Raw genomic sequence first — 7,020 nt, 5'->3', positions numbered from 1 at the left:
CTCTTTTGCTAATATTTTCTATCAAGTTTTTAAATATAACCGGAGGATGGCAAGACTGCCTATGTATATACGTTTTTTTCTTCTTATTTATCTTATGGAGAGGTTCATAAGAAGAAATTAGATCCAGTGAAGCATCCAAATAATCGACCACAGAAAGATTAGTGGCTACTGTAATTTTTAGTCACAGTCGACTAAAAGTAGAGATTAGTTGCTTTGTGAAATTACCCAATGTGTGTCTGTCACACCCGTGGAAGCAAACAGACCTCGTGAAATGGGTAACTACGCTTCAGTGTATCCAATATATATATAATCCCACTAGATCACATATATCTGCACTGTCGTACGATCCCATAGAAACATCAAATAGTTCGTCACTATTAATAGCGTGGTTTATGCACGTGAGGTGATCGTATAAAACAATATTTTTACTTTCGCCACATGGAGTACACTTTTTGTTGAACCTTATTTCATGGATCAATCCATTATATATATATATATATATATATATATATATATATATATATATATATATATATATATATACATAAGTAATGTTTGTAGCCACTTTAACATGGCTGTCCGTTCGAATGGACTTTACTGCGATTTTTTTAACTCCAAAAGGACATCTCCTCTAGCTGGTTAATGATGCACAGCTGCATCCGATATATTGCAAGCAGGGGAGCGAACCCCTACCATCTTCTAGAGAGAGAGAGAGAGAGAGAGAGAGAGAGAGAGAGAGAGAGAGAGAGAGAGAGAGAGAGAGAGAGATTTGTTTATATTGACACACACACATCAGAGCCGCAGAAAACTTGGATTCAGAGAATCAAGCAACATTTTACTTAAATTAGTATTATATTGTAAGTTTACGAAACACCTGTAATCATACGGCAATCATATGGAAAAAACATTCTATTGTTACCTGTCACGCCTCTTGACTCTATGCTTTACAATTCCATCTACAGTAATCCCTCGCCATATCGCAGTTCACCTATCGTGATTTATTATTTAACCTTACGTCGATTCCTCCGTTGTGTTGTTTTGAACTTATAATAAAGGAATATATATAAATGTCATAAAAATCCCCGTGAGTCTCTTACAAGGTTGTTGCTGGGATGTGAGGGACCCAATAACAAAATTGCCAGTTGGGCCTTCTACTCTACAAAAGCTGAAGATTGGTGCTTTATGCCTCGTGTAGCACGCCAGTCCCAGCCAAAAAGTGTTGAAGACTTGAGTCTCCATTATTTACTAAAAAGGATTTACTAAAAATTCACCATAGCGCCCTTCGCTCGAGCATGTGCGCGGGGGTTTCTCACTTGGAGCGGGATCCAATTTGAAGAAATCTGTCGAATTAGCTTAAAACCGGCCCCGGTCTCTTAACAAAAGAGTACAGAATGTCTGGTATTACAGCGTGACTATTGTCTACACTAAGAACTTTATTTTCTGTCGATTGCTAAACTAACTTTCTATGAAGAAAAAGAGAAAAAAGAACATATTCCATGAATTTCTTTCTGGCTCTAATTATTTTCACTCTATCAGAAATGCTTCTCTTCATTAAATGTTTAATTAATATACCTTAGGTTATGTCATTCTTTTATTTTATTCTTTTACTTGATTCAGTCATTTGGCTGTAGTCACACTGGGGCATCGCCTTGAAGAATTTTTGTCGAATGAATCGACCCCAGTATATTTCTTTTTTTCTTTTAAAGCCTGGTACTTATTCTGTCGGTAAGTAAACATCCCAACACCGGTGTCAAGAGGTGGTGGGAGAACAACACGGACACACAGACACATGCACACACATATACATACATACATATATATATATATATATATATATATATATATATATATATATATATATATATATATATATATATATATGACGAGCTTCTTTCAGTCTCCTTCTACCAAATCCAGTCACAAAGCTTTGGTCGGCCTGAAGCTATTGTAGAAGACACTTGCCCATGGTGCCACATAGTGAGACTGAATCCGGAACTATGTGGTTGGGAAGCAAGTTTCTTACCACACGGCCACTCCATGCTGATGATTTCTAAAAATGATGAAATAGTGCTATACGTTATTACCTCTAACTAGAAATTTTAAATAGTAAATGAAAAAAAATCAAATATGTGCTGTGTATGCATATTTTCCTTTATTGGTTAATTTCAAATTCAAATTTCTAATCTTGCCAAATAGTATGAAGAATGATCAACTACGTTATAAAAATTGTCCGCCAAGGAACAACGTTTTTACAAAACTTGTAGTTAAGTGTGTATAACTTTGGCAACTAGTCTGTTTTCCCTCAAAATTTTCGTTTTCAGTCATTCTAGTATCTTGTAAGGCTTCACTGAAGAGATCTAATAATATCGAAACATGTTTGTAGTTGTCTCTGCACTTGCCAAAGATAAAACTCACTCTCACTGCTTCCTTCTATTTAATTTTTAATTTCTTTGAATTTCGAAGTTGCTTCCCTTGTCTCTTTTTGTTTTTTTTTAACTAAAGACACTTCTTTGCATTACAGATAGAAGCTTAAATGATTAAACATAGTTTCCGCTCATCAAATTAAGTGTACTATCCTCTTTTCCGCAGTCCAATTACTAAAACAAGTAAAATATTTTTTTTAAACTAGAAATAGAAGAGATTATTTCTTTTTACTTGCTACCACAACAGCTATTGTTTCGAAGTCCTCTTTTCAAGGCACCAAATAACTTTATACTACTAATACAATAAAGTTGTGCTTATCTGTTGCATTATTTCTCTGATGTAAGGCTGCGTGCTGGCAGCGATATTTCATTTATTGCTACGTTCTGAGTTCAAATTCTGCCGCGGTCGACTTTGAATTTCTTCCTTTCGGGGTCGATAAATTAAGTACAAGTGAAACACTGGGGTCGATGTAATCTGCTATTCCTTCCAGCAAATTTCAAACCTTGTGCTTTTATTAGAAAGGATTATTTCTTTGATATAGATTTCAAGCTTTCAAATCAAACTCCACTCAGCTTCATCTAGAAGGGATTGTCACCTCTACGATAGTCAACCCCAAGGTACAACATGTGTTCTTTATATGGCATTTGATTTATATTTATCATGGATTACTTCTTAATAATAGACATTCCATCAGCATCCTGATGTCTGCTTCTTTATTTATATCGTCTGCTTTTACTTACTTTTTTGCTTGCTTATCTTTCTTCCTTTTTTCTTCTTGATTTCTATAGTAAACTATTCTATTTCATTCATTTAGAATTATTCTGGACGTGATTTTTATCTTTTGTTTTTCTTTTTTTTTTCTTTCTTAGTGATTTCATCACACATACACACATACACACACATACACACTCACGCACACACACATTTATATAGATATATACATGAATACACATGCCTATATGTGTGTGTGTGTGAATGTTTGTGTATATATGCACATTTATATATATACTTATGCATATATATATATATATATATATATATATATATATATATATATATATATATATATATATATATATATATATTAACACACATACATTCATATATATACATATATATACATATATAGGCGTAGGAGTGGCTGTGTGGTAAGTAGCTTGCTTACGAACCACATGGTTCCGGGTTCAGTCCCACTGAGTGGCATCTTGGGCAAGTATCTTCTACTATAGCCTTGGGCCGACCAAAGCCTTGTGAGTGGATTTGGTAGACGGAAACTGAAAGAAGCCCGACGTATATATGTATACATATATGTATGTGTGTCTATATGTTTGTGTGTGTGTTTGTCCCCCCAGCATCGCTTGACAACCAATGCTGGTGTGTTTACGTCCCCGTAACTTAGCGGTTCGGCAAAAGAGAACGGTAGACTAAGCGCTAGGCTTGCAAAGAATAAGTCCTGGGGTCGATTTGCTCGACTAAAGGCGGTGCTCCAGCATGGCCACAATTAAATGACTGAAACAAGTAAAAGAGTAAAAGAGTATAAATGCGTGTGCATACATATGTATGCATATATATTTACATAAATATACGTACATATATGTATATATATATACGTATATATATATATATGCATATATATATATATATTATATATATATATATATATATATATATTATATATATATATATATATATATATATATATATATATATATATATATATATATATATATAGGCACATATATGCGCATATATATATATATATAGAGAGAGAGAGAGAGAGAGATGTATATATATATATATATACTAGCAGCTAAGCCCGTTCTACTCACGTGTCAAGTTTCATCAAAATCAATAAACGATGTAGGAAAAGTTAGCTAACAACTCTACAAACACACTCACAGACTTTCCCACATATGAAGTAGAATTAGCAGGACCACTCTGGATACTCTTCCAGAGTTTCCTTGCAAATGGTAAACTTCCCAAAAAGCTGAAGGAAGGCACCATATGTCCTATCCATAAAGGCGGAAGCAGAGCAGAGGCTGGGAACTACAGGTCCATCTCTCTGACTTCACATATTTGCAAAGTCATGGAACGAATTGTCAGAAAGAGATTGATTGCGTTCCTAGAAGAAAATGACTTGCTGAATGAGACCCAGCATGGTTTCCGTTCAGGTAGAAGCTGCCTCACGCAGCTCCTACAGCATTATGACTGGGTCCTGAAGCAGCTACTTGACCATTCAAATGTTGATGTGATATATCTCGACTTTGCAAAAGCCTTTGACAAAGTTGATCATGGCTTGATATGTCACAAGCTGCGAAACCTTGGCATAACTGGTAAATTAGGAGAATGGCTGCATGACTTCCTGAATGGTAGAAGTCAGACAGTTGCAGCCAATGGAGAACTATCTACGGATACACAAATATTGAGCGGTGTTCCGCAAGGAACTGTCCTGGGGCCACTACTGTTCATAGTGGCCCTTCTGGACATGCCCACGGTCACTCGGAGAGCCACTGTCACTAGCTACGCTGATGACACAAAACTATCTCAGGCAATAAAGAATCCTGATGATATTGTAAGCCTACAGAATGACCTAAATGCAATATATGAGTGGGCAGAGCAAAATAATATGCAGTTCAATGCGGAAAAATTTCAAGTACTGCGCTACAAGGTCACAAGTGCCTCCCAACTGGCATACACAGGACCTGGAGGTACTGCAATCCCAGAACTACAAGCCGTGAGAGACCTGGGCATCAACATGTGTAGTGATGCATCATTTCACATGCACATTGTCAAGTTGACAGCAAAGTGCAGACAGCTGGCGGGGTGGATACTGAGGACATTCTGTACAAGGGATCAAAAAGTCATGTTGACTCTCTGGAAGACATTTGTTCTGAGCCGCCTAGACTATTGCTTTCAGTTGTGGTCACCACACAGTGTCAAACGGACAGCAGAACTCGAGGCAATTCAGCGGCACTATACAAAAAAGGTCACCACAGTCCAGCAGATGAACTACAGGGAGCGACTGAAGGCACTAGGTCTCTACTCCCTGGAACGCAGGCGGGAGAGATATGTAATAATATACATATGGAAAGTACTGGAAGGACTGGTGCCAAACTTTGGCATCAAGTACTACAGGAATGCCCGCACGGGTCGCCACAGCATGGTGCCAAAGGTGCCGTCCACTGCACCTCATATAAGAACAAGATACTTCAGCAGCCTCGGTTTCAGAGGACCTCAGCTCTTCAATGCCCTGCCAAAACATTTGAGAGACCTGCAGGACACGGATGTGGAGGTCTTCAAGACAAGACTCGACGCTTTCCTCTCCACGATACCAGACGAACCAATGGCTCGAAATGAGACACAGTTTAGGGCAGCGATGTCAAATTCTCTTATACACCAGATGTGCCATCAAAACTCCTGATTGGACTATATCAGGTGCAGGAGAAGAGCCATGCAAGGAACGTGAAGAGAGCAAAGCATAAAGACAGAAAATCACGGTGGTGCTCCAGCATGGCCGCAGCCACTTGGCTGAAACCTATAAATAAATAAATAAATATACGCACATATATGTAACTATTTATAGATATATATACGTACATATATGTACATATATATATATTATACGTACGTATATGTATATATATATACTTACGTATATACATATATATACTTACGTATATACATATATATATATATATATATATATATATATATATATATATATACGTACATATATGTATATATATATAGATATATTTATATATAAACGTAGATAGATAGATAGATAGATAGATAGATATGTATATATATTTGCATGCATACAGTCAACCACCCACACATCCACACACGTATATACATGCATACATACATATCAAATACATATATATATATATATATATATATATATATATATATATATATATATATATATATATATATACATCAAATTTTATTTCTTCCTTATTTTTCTTTCATTCTTTATATTCTTGTTCACACCATTTACATTCACCCGTTGGGGTTACAGTATCTCACCAGCATCATATTTGTTAACCTGTCTGTCACAGTTATACGTGATTTTCAAGCTTGAAATTCGTTTATCTAGTCAAATTATTAACTATTATCTTATATATTATATAATCCCTATTTCTAATGATACTTGATATAGTCGTATAGATCCACCCACACTCCCTCTCTTTTTTCTCTCTTTCTTTCACTCTCTCTCCTACAGTCTCTCTCCCTCTCTTTCTCTCTCTCTGTCTCTCGGTCTGTCTCTTCTCTCCTCTCTCCCTCTGTCTTCTCTAATTCTCATATAGTCTGTGGACTGCATCTATGCTAGAGAACCGCCGTGAAAGTTTTTGCTAATCAAATCGACTTCAACATTCATTTTAAGACGTCTTCATTCTATCGGTTTCTTCTTGGCACAGTGCTAAGTTAACGGGACGTGAAAACGAACAACACCGGTTAACAAGCAACGAGAAGCAAATATACATAAACAGCCACACACATATAGGCATCGTGTGCGTGCGGGCGTACGTGCGGGCGGGCGGGCGGGCGGGCGGGCGTGCGTGCGTGTATGCATGTAATTATATGTAAATA

This window comes from Octopus bimaculoides, chromosome 2 (genome assembly GCF_046866305.1).
Source record: "Octopus bimaculoides isolate indiv1 chromosome 2, ASM4686630v1, whole genome shotgun sequence".
In the NCBI taxonomy this organism is placed as follows: Eukaryota; Metazoa; Mollusca; class Cephalopoda; order Octopoda; family Octopodidae; genus Octopus; species Octopus bimaculoides.
This window is presented reverse-complemented; position numbering follows the sequence as displayed.